This window comes from Pelodiscus sinensis, chromosome 2, assembly GCF_049634645.1.
Source record: "Pelodiscus sinensis isolate JC-2024 chromosome 2, ASM4963464v1, whole genome shotgun sequence".
NCBI classification, from domain to species: domain Eukaryota; kingdom Metazoa; phylum Chordata; order Testudines; family Trionychidae; genus Pelodiscus; species Pelodiscus sinensis.
In genome coordinates, this window is record NC_134712.1 from 186,982,232 (window position 1) to 187,006,805 (window position 24,574).

General features: G+C 49.7%; 1 protein-coding gene across 11 annotated transcripts in view; it reads left to right on the top strand.

The window, feature by feature from the left end:
• Positions 1–24,574, top strand: part of SLC4A7 (solute carrier family 4 member 7) — a 194,608-nt gene that overhangs the window by 62,004 nt on the left and 108,030 nt on the right. The window contains exon 2 of one of the 11 annotated variants that reach the window (XM_075921995.1): positions 6,733–6,839. The exons of the other annotated variants lie outside the window; for them this stretch is intronic. The gene's annotated coding sequence lies outside the window, so the exon portion shown is untranslated. The remainder of the gene's footprint in view (positions 1–6,732; positions 6,840–24,574) is intronic. 11 annotated transcript variants of the gene reach the window in all.

Here is a 24,574-nt window from a genome sequence, read left to right on the forward strand (position 1 = left end):
GGTTCCGGCAGGGCATCAGGTCAGTAGTTGCTGTGTGTGGCTTCTGTCTGAGGCTATCTGAGGCTCGTGCTTAAAGGGACCCCTCTGGACAGATGGTTCTCAGCTTTTCTGCTTGCTTGCCTACCTTGCTGTGGGACACCAAAGCGTTTTCCTCTCTGCCTGTCTGTGTCGGTGGTTCCCATTGGGGACGCCGCTGCAGTTGGCACCATGGAGCCAGAGCTCGCCCTGGGCATGCTGCTCCAGTTTTTGGACTTGCTGCTGCAAGCCTTCCAGCAATGGCTGGAGGCTGCTTGGCACCATCTGGTGCATGTCAGCCCCCAGCCTCTCCCCTTGGCTTCCCTGGGGGCTGTGGAGGAGGTGCAGCAGCACCCGGACGCCAGTGTGCCCCGCCGCATCTGGCGTCAGGACACCAGCAGTGACTGGTAGGACTGCATCGTCCTAGAGCACTGGGGAGACCAACAGTGGACCCAGAAATTCAGGATGAACACTCCCAGCCACCCGGGTGCCCCGGTGATTTGCGGTTTGCTGTGTCTCTCTGCAGGTGGTCAACACCATCAACCTGGTGCTGCTCCACAGGGTGGTCCGCCTCGCCCACCCGGATGCGGTCATCCAGGGGTTCGGCGCCCTCGGCTTCCTCAACTGTGGGGGGGGCCATTGACGGGACGCACATCCCCATCTGTGCCCCGGAACACCAGGCCTCCAAGTACATCAACCGCAAGGGGTACTTCTCCATCCTCCTGCAGGCCGTGTCTGACCACCAGGGCCAGTTCACGGACATTAATGTGGGCTGGTCCAGCAAGGCACACAACGCTAGGGTGTTCCGCAACTCCTCCGTGTGCCAGAGGCTGCAGGTTGGAACATTCTTCCCTGACCGCCACATCAGGGTCGGGGACGTGGACATGCCTATCTGCCTGGTGGGGGATGTGACTTATCCCCTACAGCTGTGGCTCATGAAGCCCTACACGGGACATCTCAACCCCTCCTGGCAGGCCTTCATCGCGAGGCTCACCAGGGCCCGCATTGTGGTCGAGGGGATCTTCGGCCGAATGAAAGCACGCTTTAGGTGTCTCCTCACCCACCTCGACCTCGCCGAATACAATATCCCTCCCGTGGTGGCAGCATGTTGTGTGCTGCACAACTTATGTGAGCGGAAGGGGAAGGCTTTCCTGCTAGCCTGGGTCGCTGAGGCTGAGCGCATGGCTGGCCGGGAGGCCGTCCAGATCCGGGAAGCCCTGCGGGAGAGCTTCCAGGTGGATGAGGACTGAACTCTCCCTGAATGCCCTACTGGGTCCTTCTTCCACCCTCACCTCTTTCCCCTTTCCCCTCCCTAACCCCCCTTCCTAATGTAAAATAAAAACACCTGTTTTGCAAAAAAAACCCTCTCATAACGGGGGAGGGGGGGCAGGGAGGAACGAAGGTGGGAGAGTGGAGGGGGAAACCTGGGAGAAGGGAGCTGGAAGGAGGAGGAAGGGGGGGAAGGGAAAGCTCAGGGTTGGGGGTCCTGCTGGCTCTCCCGTCTCCCAGTATTGCGAGAGCATTGGGAGGAGGAGTGGGTGTGGAGGGTGGGACAGGGTGTGCGGAGGAAGCGGGAGGGAGAGCAGGGGTGGGAGGAGGAGCGAGAGCTGGGGCAGCTGCAGGGGCTGGACCAGGAGGAGGCTGGACCAGGAGGAGGCAGGAACCTGGAGGTGACCTCTGAGGGCACAGCTCTGCTCCTCCAGCGCCTCCCAAGCTCCGCTGCCTCAGCCGCAGATCCTCCCGGACCCAGTGGTCCTGGGTGCGGAGCTGGTGCTCCAGTAGCTGGAGGTGCGGTCACTGGTAGTCCTCCAGGTTCCTGGTGCTCCTGCTGGCCCGGGTGCAGGTGGCTGTTGCAGGCGGGGTGGTGCGCCCTGTAGTCCCAGATGCTGCGGCTATGGTGAAACAAGAGCAGTGGTCAGTTCTCCCTGGGGACACAGTGGGTGAAACCCAGCGCCCCTCTGCAGGGCGAGGTCGGCGTGTGGTGAACGAGCCAGGGCCCCTGCATGACACTCAGCTGCTGCTCCATGGTGGGCAAGGCCCAGGCGCATGGTCCCTGGGCTCCCTCTCCCCCTACCATCCTCCATACGCATAAGGGGAGCATGATGGCACTCACATGTGGAGCCCTCCCCGGCCTTGGACAACATAGCCGATGTGCTCTGTGGGGTGCCTCGGGGGTCCTGGGTCCTGGGCAGGCTCCTTGCAGGCTGCTGGCTAGCTGCATCCTCCTCCTCTGTGTCAGGGACGGGTCCCTCTGTCCTGGGGTCGATCACCACCTGGGGGGCATGGACTGTGTGAGCCCCCAGGATGTGGTCCAGGGCCTCGTAATGAGGGCATATATCCGGGTCGGCCCCTGGCTGGGAGGCCTGGATTAGGCCTGCTGCAGGTCCTTGATCTTGCAGCGGACCTGCTCCCGGGTCCGCATGTGGCCTCTGGTGGCCAGGCTGGCAGCCATGTGGCTGTAGACAGCTATGTTCCTGCGCCTAGTGCGGAGATCGTGGACGTTGGAGTCCTCCCCCCAAACCTTGATGAGGTCCACGATCTCCGCACTAGACCAGGCGGGCGCCCGCCTTTTGCGGCCCCGGGCAGACTCCTGGGAGTCGCCAGCCTGGTCCTGGGAAGAGGCAGAGGGCTGGGTGGCAGCGGGTGGCTGGCTCATGCCGTGCCAGGCGCAGGGTCTGCTGGCTGGATGCTAGCAGGCTTGCAACTGGCACAAGCACTGTAGCCAGACCATGTCCCTTTAAGGGCTCTGGGGCCGGGTGTGGGGCAGAAGAGTTTCCCTGGTTTGGCTCAGAGTGGCCACCAGGGCAACCTGGGAAGGGCTAGCCTCCAGCTAGTTTGAGGTTACACAGCCCTTAATTCGAACTAGGCATTACACCTCGTAGAATGAGGTTTACGTAGTTCTAAGTAAGTGCTCTGCTCTTTCGAATTAAAATACTACAACCTACATGAACTCTAGAATTCATAGGTGCCAAGCTAGATTCTGTATCTGCAAGAGCATACCTCCCTATGTAATGATTCCAAGCAATCCAAGAACTGGTTACTGCTGTTACTCTCGGCCCTACATTTCCCATGCTCACATGTCTCCAATTTATGGGTCACATAGCTGCTACAACCTAGGTGGTCAACCACGCTCGTTTACATCTTTGATGTCTCTTGTAATGGGCATATACTGTGGCAAGCCAGTGTTGAAGACAAGTGCACAGACTGGTCTCCCCTCCACCTCATGTCTTAAAGTCTCTTGCATGGTGGACCAATCTCTGCAATCTTCTAGCAGGTGGACTGTTTCATTGAGACCTACCGACTCGTCCCTTATCTGAGGGTGAGCCCACATGAGTGCCATGTCAATACAAGCACGATGGACCACAGAAGACTACTTTACATATCAATTTATTTGAACTCAGAGCTGTGTTCAATGCATTTTGTTACACACATTCAAGGAAAAAACACGTCAGAATATTGACCAACAACATATCAACGATGTACTATGTAAGGGTATGTCTACACTACAAAGTTAGTTCGAACTAACGGACGTTAGCTGGTGGCTCCCGGGAGCTTGCCTGGGCCCGCAAGAGGCGGGCACACTCCTGGGCTAGTGTGGACATCGTGGACCTCGTCCACGATTTCCGCACTAGGCACAGGAAAGTGGCCGTCTAGGGCAGGAGAGCTGCCAGCCTGGCCACCCAGGAGCAGGTGTGCATGAAAATCAAGGGGGTCCACTGAGACCCCCGACCCTGAGCCTTGAGCTTACAATGGCCGTCCTGGGTCAGACCAAAGGTCCATCCAGCCCAGTAGCCTGTCTGCCGACAGCGGCCAACCCTAGGGACCCTGGAGGGGATGGACCGAAGACAGTGACCAAGCCATTTGTCTCGTGCCATCCCTCTCCAGCTTTCCACAAACCTTGGGCAGGGACACCACTCCTACCCCATGGCTAATACCACTCCATGGACCCAACCTCCATGACTTGATCTCACTTCCCTTTCAACTCTGTTCTAGTTCTAGCCTTCACAGCCTCCTGCAGCAAGGAGTTCCACAGGTTGACTCTTTGCTTTGTGAAGAACAACTTTCTGTTACTAGTTTGAAGCCTGCTACCCATTCCTTTCCTTTGGTGTCCTCTAGTCCTTCTTTATGGGAACTAATGAAGAACTTTTCTGTATGCACCCTCTCCACCCAACTCCTGCTTTTAGAGACCTCTATCCTGTCTCCCCTCCGTCTCCTCTTTTCTAAGCTGAGAAGTCCCAGTCTCTTTAGCCTCTCTTCATCTGGGACCTGTTCCCAACCCCTGATCATTGTAGTTGCCCTCCCCTTTCCCAGCCTCTCTCTTCCCCTCTCCCACCTCCTTTTCCCAGTCTCCCCCAGTTTTGTTCAATAAAGACAGATTCCATTTTTGAACACAATTGTCCTTTATTTTGTACATCAAGAAAAGGGGCTAGGGAAGGGTAAGTGGAAGGAGGTGAGGGAGGAATGGGGTACGAGCCCCCGATGGGGAGGACTGGGCTGGCTCTGCGGGCTTCTGGGGGTGGAAGCTCTCCTGCAGCCCCCCAATTGCTCCCTCTCCCCAGATGGCAGCCTGCGGCAAGTGCAGCCGGGCTGATGGCCGAGTGGTGTGATGTGCCCAGTGTGGGCACTCCGGGCACTCCAAGCCAGGACTGGTTTTCAAGCGGGGCACCCCTGAGAACTGTCTGTCCGGGGTGGGGGTCGGGTCCCTTTAAGCACAGCCCTCGGCTAGCCTGAGAGAGCATCTCCACGCTCTAAGTCCTCCTCTGATGCCCTGCCGGCACTGCTTCCGGCCATCCTTAAGCCCTGTTCAGGGTCCACTTAATGTGGACATGCTAGTTCGAATTAGCAAAACGCTAATTCGAACTAGTTTTTAGTTCTAGACGCGTTAGTTCGAATTAGCTTAGTTCGAATTAACTAATTCGAACTAAGTTAGTTCGAACTAACTCTGTAGTGTAGACATACCCAAAATATTAGGGAGGTGCCCCTTCTCATGCTTTCTGCACAGAGGCAATCCGATTATGTAACTGGTGCATATGAAACACAGCCACCCTTGTAGCTTCATACTTACCAGGCATAAACAATATAAGAGCAGACAACCTCAGCAGACACTTTGCCCTGGACCATGAATGGGAGCTGTACCCTTGGGTCCTCTGATGCATCTTCCAATGATGGGGTCCACCTGAAATCGACCTATTTGCGTTCTACATAAACAGAAGTGTCTCGGTTACTGCTTCTGAGCAAGCGTCGGACCAGGGTCTTTTCTCAGTTGAAAGGGTCCCTCTTATACGCGTTTCTCCCATCCCACTTATTCCTAAGGTGTTAGAGGAGATCACCAGAGACAGAGCGACAATTCTCATAGCACCACTTTGGGTTCCCTTGTCTGTATCTGATGTCTCCTCAGCCTCCCTACCACCTTCCGGTTCACCCTGATCTTCTAACTCTGAACAGAGGAATCTTACTCCGCCTAACAGCAAGGTTCATTGTTGGATCCACCAGGAAGAACTACAGTGCTCTGACCAAGTAAAACAGGTACTTTTGCACAGCAGAAAACAATCTACCCTAAGCACTTACCTTCAAAAGTGGTGTAGGTTCCTCTCTTGGTGCTCTAACAAGCATTTAGACCCCAGCACAGCACTATTAAATACAGTTTTGGACTACATACTGTCCTTCAGGAATGATGGATTAACCCTCTCCTCTTTAAAGGTACATCTATCAGTGATCACTGCCTTTCACCGACCAGTTGAGGGGTGGTCAGTTTTTGCTCACCCCATCACGAAGAGATTTATAAAGGGTCTTTCCAACCTGTACTCGCCATGCAGGCTACCACCGCCATTATGAAACTTAGAAATGGTTCTGGACATTCTTACCCGTACACCTTTTGAACCTCTGGCTACTTGTACGCTGTCTATGATGATGCTAAAGGTACTTTTTTGTCTGGCAATCAGTTCTGCGTGTCAGTGAGTTTTCAGCTTTGATGGTGGTTCCACGCTATTTTTAATAGAGGTAATGTATACTACGTCCACATCCTTCCTTCATTCCTAAGATTTGTTCTGACTTTTACATAAACGAGAACCCATCGTACTCCCTTTATCCTACCATAAGCCACATTCAACGACGAAGGATGCAATATCTCATTTTTTGGATGTGCATAGACCTCTTGCATCCTATATAGATAAGACTGGATATTTCCACAAGTTGGATCGTTTGCTCATTTCTACAGCAGACCGCAATAAGGGATATTCACTATCATCACAACGCATCTCCAGACTAAGTCTCCTGTATTACACACTGTTATATTTTAAGGAATAAACTACTACCTCAAACACCTAAAGCACACTCAACAAGAGCAGTGGCTACTTCTGCAGCTTGTGTCCACAGGCTTTCTCTCAAGGACATCTGCAGAGTGGCTACATGGTCTACTAGTGACACTTTTATAAAGCACTATGCAATCTTGCAGGCTCAAGCAAAATACACTATTGTGGCCTCTGTGGTCCTATTGATTACTGTCAAACCATAAATACAAGGTCCACCTACTGCTTATACTGCTACACATTCCTCTACAGTGGAGTACTCACAGGGACACCACTTGAAGAAGAGGAGGAGGAAGTTAATCACCTGGGTGCAGTGACGATGGTTCTTCGAGATGTCCCCCCCCCCCCCATTGGTGCTCCACTACTCGCCCTCCTCCCAATCTCGGATTCTTTCCTTAATATCTTCCAGATACCGGGGCAGGCTTGAGGAACTGGCGGGAGCCAGACCACCCGAGAGATCAAAAGAGCGCGAACGGGGACACACACATTTAGAAGAACTGTCGTTACTGCACCAAGGTGAGTAACTTCCGCATTCATCCGTCAAGTGGGAGTATTGTTGAACAGGCTACTAAGTGCTCTGAACTTAAAGTATGCACAGTTTGAGGATTCCTATTATTAGTGGGTAGCAGAATGAGATATGTATCTTGCCTGTTTTCATTCACAATCTGCTGGAGAAAAGAGCTCTGTATCATAAAGGCAAGAAGGGGTTTCATCCTCTTTCTCCGAGCCTGAATTCCACCACCGAGAGCAAACACCACTGGAAGTCCATGCTGTCCAGAACAGAGAGGTAGAAGGACCCAGTTTCTTATACAGTCCTATAATTTAAGAAGGAATTAAGTCTTCCAGTGTGTACCAAAGGCCATCTGTTTTTAACGATTATAGATGTAACGGGTACTAAAGTCCCTGTTCTGATATTCACATGGATGCTTGACAACCTGGGAAAGCAGGTAAGCATTCTTGCAGATTTCTGCTCCCCAGCAGAATCCTCCCAGGAATTCATCCTGTGGTCTATCCTAGGTGAAAGTCTCAACAGATGAAAAACATGCTGTCCCTTTTTAGAAACAGCCAGTAAGAAGAATGTTAAAAATGCACTAGACCACCCTGTCTGTTCTTCCCTCTCCCAACTTTTTTTGGGACAGCATAGTCATTGTTTGTTTGTAAAATCAAGAATAAAAAGACTAACATACAAAGGAAGGAAAAAACCCTGAAGCATTTAATTTCTACTCCTTAAAAATACATTGAATTTGTCCAGAATTAGTTGTAACTTTTAACTTCTTTTATTTTCTATACCCATTACTCTTTCTTCCTCCTTGTGGTGGGTCTGTAGGATCAGCACAAGTAATCTTTCACATGTGGGAAACCACTGGAGACTGCAAAGGGACAGTGGGTAACACTAATCAATTCTATGTAAATAGCACAGAATGAAGTTGAGAGAAGAGAAACTAAATAGGTTCAAACAATCTTAGTTTACTCTTTATCCATGTAAAGGGAAATGGACTAGAATGTAGGCTTTTGCCATGTGACTTTTTTAAATGTAATACATATATAGCAAGGGTCATATGTCTGACCTAGATTTAAAAGATTTAGTTTTTGTTCTAATTGTGGCTTTACAAATGATACATGAAGAAATAAGCCTAATGTAGAACTGTGAAGTTTATGAATGATATGCTTTCTGCTTGTAAAATATTTGCGGTTGCTAGTAGTTTATTCTTGGAAGAATCTCTGTATAAATTGGATACACTGAGATAGTAGTGTTGTGTGTGTGTGTGTGTGGTAATTTTACAAGGACATACATGACTTTCGGTAATCTCAATACTAGATGTACTACTTTCACACGATGGAGATTTGAAAGACCACTTTTGTATGTGCAAAATTGGCAAGGTACCTCTGTGTCATTGAGTAAAAAAAAAATAAAACTAAACAGTGAATAGTAGTAATATCAGCTTAAGTGATATTGGAAAAAAGTGTTTCAGAATGAGAAACTTATTCCACTTGTAAGTTTCTTTTTTTAATGTTCTTTTGTTCTATCTGCCATCACACTGTAGACTTCCACAATTGTCTGGGCAAAACTGTCTTCCTTTGATCCTCTGTAACTTTGGGACACTGGATTTATCCACAAGCAGCAATATAGCTAACTGGAAAATCACACTTTTCTCTGAAAATCTTATACTTAATGGAGATCAATATAAATACTGTAACTGGAAGACGTTAATGTGGAGAGTTATTATTAGTTTGTATTTGTGCTTTTTAATCGAACAGTGTTGCGCATTGGACAGTTTGTGTCATAAACTTATACTCAACGCATAATTTAATTTTGATTCATAATACTTCAGTTAAGCTTTCTCATACCTTTTCTTTCAGCCTGTCTGTCTTTCTGATAATGGGTTGCCCAGGGTTTAACTCATCTGATTTGGTTGCACCAGTTAAGTAAACCCTGATCCCGGCCTATGAAAGTCAATGGGAGCTTTGCCATTGATTTTTAAATTAATTTGTAAGATTAAGTGCACCTGTCTACTACACTTGTCTCCCTCCCTTTTGTGATGTTTTGCCCTTGTCTGTTTAGCTCAGTATTACACTGGGCTAATTTGAAGCCATATTGAATTGCAAATATATCTCCACACGACAACCCTGTAGGGTAGGTCTCTTACAACGCTACTGTTTCCAGCTTTTCCTTCCTGTTGGATTAGTGCGTTATCCTAGACATGTTACCGGGATGCACTTTTTGACATTATGATCAGTAATAAAAGTGTATGGCACACCTCAGAATGAAATAAAAATAAAACCTCCACCCAATATTTTCCATGGGAAGTGGGGAAGGAAGGAGAGAAAACACATGACTGATAGTTAAGCAAATTCCAGAAGTACATTTTACAGTGTGATTGGTATTATATGGATGGGAGCAGTATGAGGTCTTGAATAGAATAATTTATTTAATCTTTTTCTGAGTTGAACCTGTTTAACTGTCAAGTATCAGAGGAGTAGCCGTGTTAGTCTGGATCTGAAAAAGCAACAAGGAGTCCTGTAGCACCTTATAGCCTAACAGATGTATTGGAGCATAAGCTTTCATGGGCAAAGACCCACTTCGTCAGATGCATGCATTTGTCGCTGTTTAACTGTGGCATTTCCTTGGCTTGTCATCATTTCTACTACTTTGCACGTTAGATCCAGGATGGGCAAAAGGACCTCCGAGGGCCAGATCAAGCCTGCAGCTGCCCTGCTACTCCCCCGCTCCCAGGCCAGTTGAGACGGGGGGAGGGGGGAAGGTGGAGTGCTCAAAGTCTCCTCTCTTCTTCCTTCCCTCCCCCCCACCAAAGGATGCGGCAAGAGAGAAATGCCCACTAGTTTAAAACAGCCTGCATTTATCTCTAGCCCCTGCATGCCCTGGCGGGGTACGGGGTGAGAGACTTCGTGTGCTCCCCCACCCCTAGGCCCTTATTGGCCTTGGGTAGAGGAAGCACGCTAGCTCTCCTCCCACTGTGGCACTTAGAAGGGAACCACCAGTTGTTTTAAAACAGCTGTTGATTCTCTGTGGTCACTATGTGGTGGGAGGAGGAGAGGGCAAAGAATTTATGCACGCCCCCACTCCCAGGCCAATCAGGGTCTGTGGGTGGGGAAGCACGAGAAGTCTCCTTTCCCTGTCCCGCCTGAGGCTTCACCCCTTCCCTGGGCCACTTCAGAAATTTGCGAAGTGGCCCCCTATTACAAAATTATTGCCCACCTCTGTGTTAAATGCTACTTTGTCTGTCCCTCCTGAAATTTTAAAGTAATCTTTAGCCTTCCTAATTGCTTTTTTCTCTATCCTACCCAAGACCATTCTGTTCATACTAGTGTACAGAGTACAGGGCATCCAGAAATGCCCACTGAAGATCATTCTTCAGGATCCTATTCTGAATTGCCTTATAAACCCACAGTACATTTACTCCAGCCTGTCCTGCAGTACTTTCCCCCATCTGCTTTCTTCTTTGTCTATCTAGTATTACCTCTTTTCCCCTTTATGCAGTCTGCTGATTATATACAAACTTTTCCTGCAGACTAAATGCCCAAAATATACTGGGAACCTGTTTTACTCTCCCTCTCATTTTAAATCTCAGTTGAAAACATTTTCTCCCCTGCATATACTTCATAAATTTTCTCCCACTGTTAATTGCATTTATTTTATTATCCATAATGGTATAGTACAGTAATTTAGGATGTTATGAAATGTGCTGAAGAAAAATGTTTCCCGTTGTGGAAAAAGGTGCACATTTACTTGGTATAGTTTCTGTATAAATAGTGTTGAACAAGAAATTCAAGTTACTGTAAATTTTAAGTGCTATTAGTTGGTGTGCAGCTGTGGAAACTTGGGTTGACTAGCTTGACTATTGTTTATAAGAAAGGAATTTGATATTGAGCAGTGATTGCAAACTGAAGTATGATTTGGGTAAACTTGTAGGTTGGAAACAATTCTGAGAACCTAAAATTCTTCTTCGGGGATGTCCTAGCGGGTGCTCCACTATGGGTGCTGGGCTTGCCCCGGCGCCGCAGACGGAGACTTGTCGTTAGCAGTGTCTGGCCGGACCACGCATGTGCCGCGGGCTCGCAGCTTTCGCGCTCTTTCTGTCGCGCGGTCCGGCCCCTCCGCCACTTCCTTGGAACCGCCTCAGGCTGCAGACGCTTGTAACCGCGCTCCTCGCGCCTTTGTATATAAAACTTCCTTTTCCTCCCTCTCCCCCCTCTTTCCCCCTAAAGTAAAAAAAAAAAAGTTTCTTTCAAGAGAGGAAGGACAAAGAAAGAACTATCGGGAGTGAAAGCAGAGACCGCTTACCTCCCGCCTCTCAGCTGTTCTCCTGTCAGCTTCTCCGTATATAGCTCCGTTCACCTTTAAAAAAAAAAAAAAAAAAAAAAAAAAGACAGACTGTTAAGATAACAAGAACAAAAGATAGCTGGCCAGAGCCATTACCAGGCTATCAGCCTTAACAACCACCTACTGTTCAAGAAAACAAAAGATAAAAAGCAGCGGACTGCTGGCGAATGTCAGGGACCGGCTTTAAAAAATGCGGCTCGTGCTGGGAGGCAATGCCAGTCTCGGACGGCTATGCAGAGTGTATTCACTGCCTGGGGGAGTCTCACATCCCCCAAAAGTGTACCCACTGCTTAAGGCTCACCTCTAGAGCCAGGAAGGATAGGGAGAGGCACCTCCGTATGTTCCTCTTTGAACAACTGCAGCAGGCTGACTCTAATCAGCAGCCTCATAAGCGCCGGGCTTCCTCCCCTACTGCGGGACTCCAGAAGAGAATGAGCCTGTCCCCAGCAAGGTCCCTGCCAGCTGCCTTTAATGGCAGGGAGAACCAGGCAGAGACACCTGGGATGTCTGGCATTGTAAAGCCACGTCCCCCTGCCTCGGCGGCTTCAAAGCCTAAGCGGCCACGGAAGTCTTCAAAGACGCCGGCTCCCCAGCCTGTATCAGCGCAGCCGCTTCCTCCTCCTCCGGCGCCGAGCGTTGAGACGGCGCCAAGAGTGACCTCGGACCCGACCACAGCACCGGCTCCGACACCGGCCCCAGCACCGACCCCAAGTCACCGTGCGGTGCCGGACTGCACGGCGCCGACCCGTTCCGTGGCAGGCGCGCTGCCGATCGCTCCTGCCCCAGCGCACCAGGAGCCAACCAACTCAGCGGCTAGCGCTTCAGCGCATGCCGCAACTCAGCTACCCCAGAGCCCTGCTGCTCCCCATTCTCCATGCCACCGCAGCTGCTCCCGCTCCCGCTTCTTCTCCTCGGCACGGTCCTCTCCTCTGCCGGCACCCCGATCCCCACGCTGGTCTCCTCATCAGTGCCGGTCTCCTCGTAAAATGCAGGACAATGTAGCACTTTAAAGACTAACAAGATGGTTTATTAGATGATGAGCTTTCGTGGGCAAGACCCACTTCTTCAGATCAAACACTGGAAGAAAGTAGTCACAACCATATATACCAAAGGATACAATTTAAAAAAATGAACAAATATGAAAAGGACAAATCACATTGCAGAACAGGAGGGGGATGCGGGGGGGGGGGGGAAGGAAGGAAGGTAAGTGTCTGTGAATTGATGATATTAGAGGTAGGGAGAGTGGGATGTTTGTGAGTTAATGGTATTAGAGGTGATAATTGGGGAAACTATCTTGGTAATGGGTGAGAGAGTTCAAATGTTTGTTGAGTCCTTTTTGGAAAGTGTCGAATCGTAGACTGCCCTCCCCGTTTCTGGCTGCTGCATCTCCCCATCGCAGGCACCAGTACAGGCATCTCTCTGCCTCTCCTGCCTCGTCTAGGGCATCACACCTCTGCTCCTGCTCACCCTGCTCCCCGTACCATTATCTGTATGGCAGCCGCTCTAGCTTCCACGGTGACTGTTCGCCGTGCCATGGCGCCTACCATCGTGACGACCGCGACTTGCGGCATTCCCATAGCCACTATTCTTACCGACCACGATCCGTCTCGGACTACGCTGCACGCAGGTGCTCTCCAACCCCGGCTTGCCTTACTTCAGAGCCGGAACATACTCCCTTTGTGCACCATACCTTGGGGTCTTCCATTCCGGTTTCATCTTCTCCGGAGGATGCACTGAACCCCGACGACAGCTCTCATCCAGACGACCTCCGTCAATTCCAGGAATTATTTAAGTGGGTAGCTATTACACAGGAGATTCCACTACAAGAGCTCAAAGATAAGGAGCATAAGCTCTTCAGGAATCTCCAAACCCGACATCGTTCACGCCTCGCCATCCCTCTCGACGAAGGCATCCTGGAACTCGCTGACGAGGTGTGGCATGCTCCAGCGTCGGCCCTTCCCACCAACAAAAGAGCCGACAAGAAATATTTCGTGCCCCCAAAGGGCATGGAATTCCTCTTTGCCCATCCACAGGCTAACTCTTTGGTAGTCGACGCAGCTCAACAGAGATCTAGAGCCCCTCACCTCAAACACCAGGGCTCTGATAAAGATGTAAAGAGGCTCGACGTCCTGGGCAGGAAGGTATACACCTCAGCGACTTTACTCCTCAGAATCGCCAATTACTCGGTGCATCTCTCCAATCATACCTTCGACACATTCTCATGCCTCACTCCCCTCATGGATCACCTCCCCGATTCAAAAAGATTGATCCTGAGATCAGTCATCCAAGAGGGCTACACATCAGCGAGAACGTCCCTCCAGATGTCCATGGACATGGCTGATACTGCTGCTCGTTCCGCCGCTATGGCTATTGTTATGTGTAGAGCTTCTTTCCTTCAAGCGGCAGGAGTTCCAAAGGAACTACAGACAAAAGTTGAGGACTTACCTTTCGACAAGTATAAGCTCTTTGCAGAGTCCACGGACGCAATCCTGCACTCCTCTAAAGACTCTCGGACAACCCTGCCAACTTTGGGGATGTATATGCCCCCCCTTAAAGAGACGCCGGTACTCACCCTATCAGCGCAGATATGGTTACCCGTACACTAGACACCAGTGGCAACAACAGCACCAACAACAGAGGCCTTTTGACAACCAGCGTTCTCGCCAGAGGCCTCAACGACGCCAAAACGCGACCGGCAGAACGAACATGCCTTCCAACAGCAAGCAACAGATTTGATGTGTTGGTTGAGGGCGGGCAGAAAGCCACAGGCAACACCGTGAATCGTTCAACCCAGCTATTCTACCACCATCTAAGACCCTTTCTACATCAATGGGCAAAAATCACCACGGACAAATGGGTCCTCGAGATTGTTCAGTTCGGCTATCCTATCCCTATCATAGCCATCCCACCAACCACCCCTCCCATCCCGTCCCTCTTCAGGGACCCCTCTCATGAAACTCTCCTCAGACTAGAGGTCGACCGCCTTCTCTCTCTGGGTGCCATAGAGCCAGTTCTGAAGGACTTCAGGAACAGGGGATTTTACTCTCACTATTTCCTCACCCAGAAAAGGTCCGGAGGCTGGCGCCCTATCCTAGACCTCCGTCGTCTGAACAAATATCTCAGGAAACAACGATTCAAAATGACAACACTAGCTGCCATAATCCCGATTTTAAATCCACAGGACTGGTTTGCCGCCCTCAACCCCAGGATGCCTATTTCCACATCTCTATCCACCCTGCTCACAGAAGGTTCTTGCGCTTCATCGTGGCGGAGAGCCATTTTCAATACAAGGTCCTCCCCTTCGGGCTATCCTCAGCCCCCAGGGTGTTCTCAAAGGTCTTATCCGTGGTCATGGCCTTTCTCTGATGCCAAGGGGTGCTCATCTTCCCTTACCTGGACGGCTGCCTGCTCAAAGGCACCTCAGCACATGAGGTCTCCCACATGGTTCACCTCACGATGCAAGTCTTTCGATGCAAGTCTCCTCAACGAGCAGAAGTCCGTCTTGCATCCCACTCAGGACATCGAGTTCATTGGGGCCCGTCTGGACTCACTTGCCAGCAGAGCGTTCCTACCTTTTCAAAGGTTTCAAGCCATCCAGGAACTCATTTGCACGCAGGGTTAGCGAGCTTTCCGCCATGATGGCCATCCCACCATATACGATTTTCCATAGCGATGGAGTAGTCTTGAGATTACATCCGAGATTCCTACCCAAGATTGTCTCCAATTTCCACGTTAATGAACCAGTCATCTTGCCAACCTTTTTCCTGAAGCCCCATGCCTTGCCACGAGACGCAGCCCTACATTCCTTGGACATCCGCAGGGCCTTAGTATTCTACATAGATTGCACTAAATCGTTCAGGCGTACGGACCATTTATTCGTCTCCCTGGCACACAGGTCAAAGGGTCAACGTCTATCTTCCCAAAGAATTTCCAATCTCGTAACCTCATGCATAGTGCAATCGTACGCAACGAGAGGGTTACCCCTTCCGTTCCAACCACACGCTCATTCCACTAGAGCCATGGCCACATCTACAGTGTTCCACAGAGGCGTATCTCTGAAGAACATTTGCAGAACGGCGACTTGGTCCTCTCATGGGACCTTCGCTAAGCATTATTCTATCTCTCTCTCTCTCTCTCTCACTCAAATGGGGCAGTGGCGACTGCGGTGCTCTCCACGGCGGATAAATAGGCTCTCCTTGCCCTCCTTCCGTTTTTGGCGACTACCACTACGCAGTCACCCATAGTGGAGCACCTGCGGGAACATCCCCGAAGAAGAAAGCGAAGTTACTCACCTCCGGTGCAGTAACTGTCATTCTTCGAGGTGGTGTCCCCGCGGGTGCTCCACTACCCACCCTCCTCCCCGCTTCGGAGTCCTCTCTCTCTCTCTCTCTCTCTCTCTCTCTCTCTCTCTCTCTCTCTCTCTCTCTCTCTCTCTCTCTCTGCTCTTGTCTTACAGACTCCGAGGCGGTTCCGAGGAACTGGCGGAGGGGCCGGACCGCGCGACAGAAAGAGCGCGAAAGCCGCGAGCCCGCGGCACATGCGTGGTCCGGCCAGACACTGCTAACGACAAGTCTCCATCTGCGGTGCCGGGGCAAGCCCAGCCCCCATAGTGGAGCACCCGCGGGGACACCACCTTGAAGAACGACAGTTACTGCACCGGAGGTGAGTAACTTTGCTATCCTAGAAATTAGAATCTGATACAAACCAAAAATGAACTCACTTGCTTCTGAATCTGTTCCCTAACTAAATCTGCAATCTAGTACATATGCCTGGGCCAGAATTAGCTTCCTAACTCAAGGGGTGCACTGCACTAAATTGCAGAGGGAGCAAAGGCCACCCACAGTAGCAACTTCTGCCCTGGCACAGGAACTCTAATTCTAGGCTAGGCACGAGGGCTGATGGGATAGTAGGAGGGAGAATTGATGTGGATTCAAAAAGTGGATGAACACTTATAATTCTTTTAAAGAAGATAAAAATACCCTTTTCACTTACTCATGTTACTCATAATCCGCCAAAAATGAATGCTTAGATTACTGGACTGCCAAAAGGGAAGCTTGGTTTGCACTAAGTGCTAGGAAACACATTAATAGATTGTATATCAAAACAGGTGGCATAAAAGTAGAGGCTTCTGTTCTCATACGATATTAGTGCATAGCACATACAGCACTAAAGACCAGTCAGTCAAAGTTACAGGCCCCAAAACACAAGTTGTGTGCTCTGAGAGCTAGGACTACAGGTTGGACCTCCCTGCTCCACCTCCCTCGGGACCTGACTAGTCCTGGACAAGGGAGTTAACTGGACCAGGGAAGGTCAGGGGAGGAGGCAGCAGCCTTTCTGCTGGGCTCTTCTCCCCAGCTACCTGCCACTGCTGCTCTGGCCCCCCGCTTGAGGCAGGACTGTGGGCTCTGTAGCCCTGCAAGCTCCAATGATGACCCTGCGGATGCTTGTGTCCCCACCAGCTGTGAGGTTTAAGAGTAATTTTGAAAGAAGCGTTTTCTTTCAAAATAACCGTGTCTAGACAGCGTTTCTTTTTTCAAAATAGCGCCCAGATGCTATTATGCAAATGAAGCACGGGAAATTCAAATCCGCACTTCATTTGCAATTTTTCTCAGCTGCGTTTGCATTCCTCTCTCAAAAGTGGAATACAGTGTAGACATTGAATTTTGTTTGTACTAATTTTATCTGCTTCAGGGCATCATAAATGATCTGGAAATTCATGGATAAATCTAATAGAGGGATAATCTGTCGGTTCCATGGATGACCATCATTCTGATATCATCGTAGGCATCCTTCGATCCCGAAGGATCATGGGTTTGCGCCCCTGTTGGACTGATTCAAGCAGCGTCTTCTGTGGCTGTGCAATCTAATCCGGGAATGGCAGTCTTTTCCGCACTGTGAGCAGCAGTAGGTAGATGTCGCTCTGGTATCATGGGCACGGATCTTCCTGAGGGCTCTCTGGTCTTCCGCTTCCTTCACCAAGGTAGTTTCATACATAGCAAGAGCTTCCTTCACTCCCTCTTTCCAGGCATACTTGTCTAAGGTGAGAGAATGCCAGGTGTTCGCACTGATAGAGAGAGCACTGAGGTCATGCTTGCACGTGTCCTTATAGCACAATTTAGGTCGCCCTTTCAGCCTCTTTCCAGACGCCAGTTCGCCAAAGAGAAGGTCCTTTGGTATTTAGCCATCCAACATACGTGAGACGTGGCCAAGCCAGTGCATACTCCTCTGTTTGAGAAGGGTGAAGGGTGAACATGGAGACGGTGCCTGCCCTCTCAAGCACTGCGCTATTGGGGATCTTGTCCTGCCATGAGATACCGAATATACGCCTACCGAATATGCGCATATGAAATGTGTTGAGCTGCTGCTCTTGTTTTGAGCACAAAGTCCATGTTTCACTGGCATACAACAGTGTGTTCAAAACACAGGCTGTGTAGACCTGCACCTTGGTGATTCTGATATCACGATCTAACAATAACACATCCAAGAAGGTATCAGTGCTTGGAGCAAGGGCGTCACCAGGTGGTCTTATGCTTCTCATTTTGTCTAAAGAGGGCATTTGAGTAGGCATTTTGCCCACGAAAGCTTATGCTCCAACACTTCAGTTAGTCTATAAGGTGCCACAGGACTCCTCGCTGCTTGAGTAGACAATGTTATTCTTTGGGTGATGTCCCTGTGGGTGCTCCACATAAGTTGTAGGGACATCCCAGAGCCATGAACAGGGAGACAGTAGCAAAAACCAAACAAAACAGATGCCCTCACAGTGGGTGCAATGCTGGGTCCCTCCAGCTTCAAAAAATGCCAATTGTGCCAGGAGCTGATACCGGTGGCGGATAAACATGTGGATTGTATCCGCTGCTTGGGGGAAGCCCATGTACCCCAGAAATGTGAACTGTGCTGCAGTCTGTGAGGGCCAGGAAGGATAAGGAGCTCTGGCTCTGAATGATTTTGTTTGGAAAGACAATGCAGCCTGAGTGTTCTCAAGCCTCTCTGCTGGTGGGACAGGCTCCCAGAAAGAGAATTGCTTCATCCCTGCCCAATGACTGGGCTAAGAAGGGGCCATAGCCCTCTAAATCCCTGCCCCCAACTCCATCCCCCAGAGTGGCCGGAGGGGACAAGATGTACACACTTGGCACTGGGCAATTAGGAGCTTGAACCAGCACTGCAACCATTACATCGTGCTTAACCCTGGTGCCAAAAAGAGCAGCATCGGCACTGGAGAGATCTTACCAATGTACCTGCACACACGGGTGCCGGTGTTATTGAAAGACGCGGCACCAAGATCTGTGCTGCTGATGACCAAGCGGTCCTCCATAAGGGACTGCCATCAAATGCGAGCCCCACAGCTCCTGGCATCAAGTCCATCCCCAATGGAGGCTCTGGCACATGACAGTGCAGAAACAAGTGGCAGGCAGGCTGTTTCACTTCCTCCCTCGAGAGAGGCTTCCCTGCTGCCATTCTCATTAGGTGTTTTCCTATGCCATGTGAGGTCTCCTGTACTCTCTGAGCATGCTGCCTTTAACCAAGATGATTATCACAATGTTTTCTCATCACAGCACTCGTCATCTTTGCTATTACCATGGAAGACCAGGCTACCCTTCTTAGTACTCCGAGTGGTCAGACCCACAACTCTCCCCGCTGGTCACCATGGGACCACTGGGGTTCACGGAAAAGACAATTTACCGCACTGTCTTCTCCGAGGAGACTCCTTTCACCCTCCCTGTCTCTCACTATACCAACCATTGCGGAAGAGGAGGAGGGTCAGCTCTCTGAATATATTGAGTTATGGCACCCAGAATTTCTTCCCGATAACTCTTCTTCTGATAACTCGTCTTCAGACCCGGAAAAAGCTGCAATACCATATGATACTCACCCAACAGATGATATAAAATAATTCTGAGAACCGCTCAAGAGGGTTGCAACAAACCCAAGGTGTCGAACTGCAGGAAGTCGAGGACAAGCAACATTCACTCCTAGAAAAACATCCGTCCTTTATCACGAGGAAGAATCGCACTGTCCATTGACAAGGCTATCATGGAGGTCTCTGATGAAATTTGGCAAACCCCTGTCTCAATTCAGCCAACGTGCAAAAAGTCTGATTGGAAGTACTTTGCACCGCCAAAAGACTTGGACTTCCTTTTTTCTCACATCCGCAACCAAATTCTGTAATCGTGGATGCTGCTAATCAGTGTGCAAAGGTCTCTGGCCAGACCAGCATCCAATGGTGGGGAACACAAACAGTTAGAAGTATTTGGGGAAGAAAGGTGTATTCCTCTGCCACACTTCAGCTAAGAAATTGCTAACTATGCAGCATTGCTGGCAAACCATGATTTTGATAACTATATTCTAAATTGGTTGAACTGATGGAACATCTACTAGACTGCAAAAGGCCCATACTCAAATCAGTCATCCAAAAAGGGCATACTATTGCTCATACAACCCTCCTTTCCTTGATAGATGTAGCTAACACAACAGCTAGGGCAATAGCCACAACTGTGGTAATGAGAAGAGCTTTTTTCATCATCCTGCATACCCAAAGAACTCCAGTCCAAGGTGGAAGACCTTCCGTTTGATAAGTGCAAGCTTTTTGCTGCTAGTATGGCTGAAGACCTACATAACAGCAAGGACTCCTGCGCTTGGCATGTATACTACTCCATACAACAAAAACAGATAGCTACTATAATCGCACTGAACAAAAGCAGTACGACTATGACCGTGCTAGACAATGACCCCAGAAGAGGCACCCACCTCAAACTTGCTCTTCTGGTTCCCAGGCAGCAAAGCAGCAGATCTGAAGATTTGGTTGAAAGCCTGCCTGACCTCCCACTTCAATGTTTGCTAATGAGCCAGTAACACCTCTTTACCAACAGACTCCATCCCTTCTTCTATCAATGGGATGTTATAACATCAGATCAATGGGTCTTGGAAATCATCCTCACAGGATATACCATCCCCTTCACATCGCTTCCCCCTACCAGCCTCCTGCCCTGTCCCTCTTGAGGGGCCCTTGTCATGAGAAACTTCTCAGAGGAAATCGACCGCCTCCTGTACTTGGGAGCGATAGAGAGATCCCCCTTGCCTTTCAGGGGACAGGTTTCTATTCCAAATATTTTCTGACACAAATGTGCACAGGGGGATTGGAGACCCATATTAGTTTTCCGCAAGCTAAACAAATTCCTGCAGAAGCAACGATTCAGGGTGGTAACACTGGCCTCGATTATACTGGCTCTGGACCATGGGGACTGGTTCGCAGCCATCGACCTTCAGGATGTAATTTCCATATCGCCATACATCATCACACAGATGATACCTCTGATTTATTGTGGGTTACGATCACTGCCAGTACAGAGCCTTTCAGACTGTCTTCTGCCCCTAGGGTTTTCTCAAAGGTCCTGGCTGTAGTCATAGCCTATCTCTGACAGCAAGGCATCAAGATCTTTCTATAATTAGAGGACTGTCTTTTATAAAAGGTCAATCCCAGGTGGTGACTACCATCATGGTCTCCAACATCAGGCAGATGTTCAATTGTCTGAGCCTCCTAATAAATGAACAGAAATCAACTCTGCAGCCCACACAGAGTATAGGGTTCATTGGGGCTTACCTCGATTCATTGACTGCTAGAGCCTATCTCAGATTACTAATTTACAACCCTATGTGATGTTGTCAGTGTACTGTTGAAAACTCCTACCATTATGGCACTTACCTGCCTACAGGTAATGGGCCACATGGCTGCCACTATTTACGTCGTGAAGCATGCATGCCTTCATTTCAGAGCCCTATAACACTGGCTAATGCCACTTTACAAGCCTGCACATCACCCATTACAAAAACAAGTCGCCGTCCCAAAAAGGTACTAGACTCGCTTGCATGGCGGACAGTGCCCAGCAACCTTCTAGCAGGAATACCTTTCTACTAGCCTGAACCATCCATGCAGATTACCACCGATGCCTCTCTCATGGGTTGGGGGAACACTTGCTCCCACGCATGGTCCAGGGCAGATGGTCACCACAGAAGTCCTCATTACACATCAACCTACTCCAATTCAGGGCTGTAAGACAAAGAAAGCATGCAACCACTTTCTTCCCATCATTGCCAACCAGACCATTCATATACTTACCGACAGCCTTCTACATCGAGCCAGTAGTACTACCAGCATTTTTCCCTAAGCCTCATACATCACCCAAAGATGCTATGCTTCATACACTTGACATCCAGTGAGTTCTGGCCTTTCACAGAGATGGAACGCAACCAATAATTGGAAAGTCTCTGCGTCTGTTCATTTCCATCACACTATGTTGAAAGGGTACACCTATTTCAGTGCAACGCATTTCCAAATGGGTTTTATCCTGCATACTACGGTGCTATTCCCTCTGTAACAGACCTGCCAGTTCCACCAAAGAGGCACTCCATTCATGCACTGCAACGTCCACAGCTTTTCTAAGCAACATAGCCCTTAAAGACATTTACCAAGCAGCCACCTGGTCCTCTCATCATACCTTCTTTAGGCACTATGTCATAACGTCACAACTGGGAGCAGACTTGCAGTGGATACTGCGATATTATCTGCAGTCTCTAAGCAGTAACTCTAATTTTCATCATCCATGTCGGGTACTGCTTTGTAGTCACCTTATGTGGAGCCCCCATAGGGACATCACCCAAAGAAGAAAAGGAAGTTACTCTGTGCAGTAATGACTGTTCTTCAAGGTGTGTGTCCTGTGGATGCTCCATGACCCTCCCTTCCTCACCTCTACTCAGAGTCTTGGCTACTTGGATGGAGAAGAGGAACTGAAAGGGAGAGGCATTTCCCAAGACCCCATGCTGAATGCAGCGTGAGGCTCCCTTTGTGCATGTGTGATCCGCTGATAATTGCTGAAAAAGATCCGCTCCATGGTTCTGGGATGTCCCTACACCGGGGTGGCCAACGCATTACAGATGAAGCGCCAAAATAGTGGTAGATAGAGTGCAAAGAGCCGTTTGGTCAAGGAGAAGGGGGGGGGGGGGGAAGCGCCTCAGTGGCAGCGTTTGGTCGAAGGAGGGCCCGGCCACAGCCCTTTTAAGAACAGAGCAGGCATTGCCCTTTTGAAGGTGGCCATTTTGAAGTTTTCACCAGTGTTCCATGCAAACAGAAACACTGAATCTTTCAGAGACGTGGGAGCCGCAATTTTTTCTTTGAAAAGCCGCGGGTTGGCCACCCCTGCCCTACATCTTATGTGGAGCTCTCACAGGGAGACACACCTCAAAGAACAGTCATTTCTGCACAGAGTAACTTCCTTTCCTACACATTTGTTCAGTAGGTGGATGTTTTTGGAGTTGGTCTGTCCCAATCCTTCATTTTGGATAGTGCCATTCCCGACTCCAATGTTAAAATCTCTGAGGATAATGATCTTGTCCTCCTTGGGAACGTTGGTCAAGAGTGTCAAGATGTGTATAATATCATTCTTATCCTTGAGATAATTGAGTGTTGAGAGATAAGCACTGATAGCAGCAGACATGTTGTTCCTCAGTTTACAACAGAGTTATAAAATGTTTGTTAATTCCTACTGGAAATTCTGTAAACTGACTGACAGACAAACTTATTCCTACTTGTAAAACCACCAGCATGAATGTGCCTGTTCTCTGCAGATTTTCCTTTACAGAAAAAGGGGTAGTGTTCACCTTCTTTTTTGACCTTTTGTTTGCGCACCGTGTCTCACTCAGGGAAGCAATGTCAATGTTTTATCTCATAAGTTCCCTGGTGGTTATAACAGTTCTTTTTTCTGATCCTACATCATCTTTGTTATCTAACAGAGTGCGAAGATTCCATGTAGCAAAACTCACTGTCTTTTGATAGCTTCCTATTGGACAGGGTGATCCAGCAAGGAGTGGATGACACAGTATAGGTTTAGGGCACCTTTCCTAGCCTTTCTTTTGGAGGGTGATCAGAGGGGATCTTAGAGGACTGCTCAGTCACAATAATAGCTGTTGGATTTCACCGTGTCTCAGTCCAGGTACCAAATGGCAATCTAAATGCTGTTGCCCACATGCCATTTGTGGGTAGGAATTAACTGATTGACTAATCCTATTCATGTTGCTATTAGTCCATTGCAACAGGACTTGGAATATTGGAGAGATGTTCTTTCCCATAGTACAAGCCTGCATGTATTTTTTTTTTTAATATGGTGCACCTTTTAAGCCAAAGCATCTATATTGACCACATAATCATGACAAGGTCTGGGGCCCAGTGAAAGTCTGAGACTGTATGTATGTCTAAGTCTAACTTGCTGCCGCCTTCATCTACTTTCACAGCTATTGAGAGCTGAGGACTCTCTTAAGTCTGATCTAGGGATGTGAACAGGTAACTGGTTACCCAATAAGTGTCATCATCATCAGGTGATACTTACTGGGAACTGGTTAACCAGTACCTTGGAGCAACCCCCTACCTGTGGCCTACCATGGGCAGAGGGCTGCTCTAGCCCCGAATGTGTTAGAAGCAGGAGCTGCCCCACACCCCCATGCAGAGGGACAGGTAGCAGCAGCTGGGAGCCCTGCGGGGGTGCGGGAGTGGGATCCTGCTTTAATCAGTTATTCTCTGAAACCTTAGGTTTAACTGGTTAACTGATTAACCAGGATTTAACATCCCTTGTTTGATCTACCATTGAGGATTTGGGATTACAGGCAGTCCCCGGGTTACGTACAAGATAGGGACTGTAGGTTTGTTCTTAAGTTGAATCTGTATGTAAGTCGGAACTGGCGTCCAGATTCAGCCGCTGCTGAAACTGACCGCCAGTTCTGACTTACATACAGAATCAACTTAAGAACCCCAAGCGTCCCCAAGTCAGCTGCTGCTTAAACTGATCAGCAGCTGATTCCAGGAAGCCCGGGGCAGAACAACTCTGCCTCGGGCTTCCTGTAGTCAGCGCTGGTCAGTTTCAGCAGAAGCTGACTTGGGGACGCCTGGGGCAGAGCAGCTGGGTTGCTCCAGTAGCGCCGCTCCTCGGTGCTACTGAACCAACCCAGCAGCACCCCATCTGCTCTGCCCCAGGCGTCCTGATTCAGCCGCTGCTGAAACTGACCAGCAGCGGCTGAATCAGGACCTGGGGCAGAGCAGCTGGGGTGCTGCCGGGTTGGTTCAGTATGGTCCTGCAGCGCCGCTCTGGGCACTACTGGACCAACCCGGCAGCGCCCCAGCTGCTCTGCCACAGGGTCCAAAACAAAAGCCTGGTCTGCTGGGGGGGGGGGGGGGGCACACTAGCTGCGCCCCCCCCCCCCCCCCAGCAGACCAGGGACACGGGGAGCGCAGCGGCAGCGGGGTGCCGCGCCTCTGAGGCTTTGCTCTGGCAAAGCCTCAGAGGCGCGGGACCCCGCCGTGGCTGCAGCTTCAGTCCCGGTGCCTGTGGTCTGCTGGGAACGGTCCCCAGCAGACCACAGGCAC